Here is a 1,283-nt window from a genome sequence, read left to right as displayed (position 1 = left end):
AGCTGATCTTTATGGCAGACTGCCACATCTTTCTCACGCAGAGTAGCTGGTGGGTTCGCACCCGCTGACCTTTTGGTTAGCAGCCAAGCGCTAACTGGGCCACCAGGGGTGGGCAGTTCTACTCTGTCACAGGGGGTCGTTATGAGTCAGAATCGACTGGGTGGCACACAATTGCAACAGGAATGCTGAATCCAGCGTGGCTACGAACTTCTGTGCTTCAGTTTAACACACTGAGGCTCTGGTCAGGGCTCAGAGGAGGAGCAGGCTGTAAGAAAGCAATGCCTGAGCTCAGGAGGACCTCTGAGCTCCAGTACAGATGATTCTGTTTTAGAGTTAAAGCAAATGGATGTACAGTCTACGGCGTAGTTCAAAGCTACCCACTGCAACTTGAAATTTGATTATATTTTTAACCTCAGGTTTTGGATTCCACTCCTCAACATATCCATCTTTTTGCACCATCCATGTTTGAGTAAAACATAAAAATGCACAGCTTTTATCTTCTGATTTCTTCTTCTCTGGTACATTTCTCATGTTGTTGTCTTGTGCTGTTGGTTGGATTCAGACTCATAGTGACCCCGTGTGACAGTACAATTGCCACATGGAGTTTCTGAGGCTGTAATTTTTATGGTGGTATGTGAAAGTTGGAAACAAAGAAGAAAGACTGGTAGTTGGAAAATACGGCTTTGGTGACAGAAACAATGCCGGAGATCGCATGATAGAATTTTGCAAGACCAGAGACTTATTCATTTTAAATACCTTTTTTCAACAACATAAACGGTGACTATACACGTGGATCTCGCCAGATGGAATATGCAGGAATCAAGTTGACAACATCTGTGGAAAGAGATGTTGGAGAAGCTCAGTATCATCAGAACAAGACCAGGGGCTGACTGCAGAACAGACCATCAATTGCTTATATGCAAGTTCGAGTTGAAGCTGAAGAAAATTGAAACAAGTCCACGAAAGCCAAAGTATGACCTTGAGTATATCTCACTAGAATTTTGAGACCACCTCAGGAGTAGATTTGACACCCTGAACGCTTATGACTGCAGACCAGATGAGTTGTAGGATGACATCAAGGACACTACATATGAAGAAAGCAAAAGATTATTAAAAAGACAGGAAAGAAAACACCAAAATGGATATAAAAAAAGACTCTGAAACTTGGTCTTTAAGTAGAGTAGCTAAAGTGAACGGAAGAAATGATGAAGTAAAAGAGCTCAACAAGGTTTCAAAGGGCGGCTCAAGAAGACAAACTATTATAATGAAATGTGCAAAGACCT

This window comes from Trichechus manatus, unplaced genomic scaffold (assembly GCF_000243295.1).
Source record: "Trichechus manatus latirostris isolate Lorelei unplaced genomic scaffold, TriManLat1.0 scaffold00344, whole genome shotgun sequence".
Taxonomy (NCBI): Eukaryota; Metazoa; Chordata; class Mammalia; order Sirenia; family Trichechidae; genus Trichechus; species Trichechus manatus.
Note: the sequence above shows the minus strand (reverse complement) of the source record.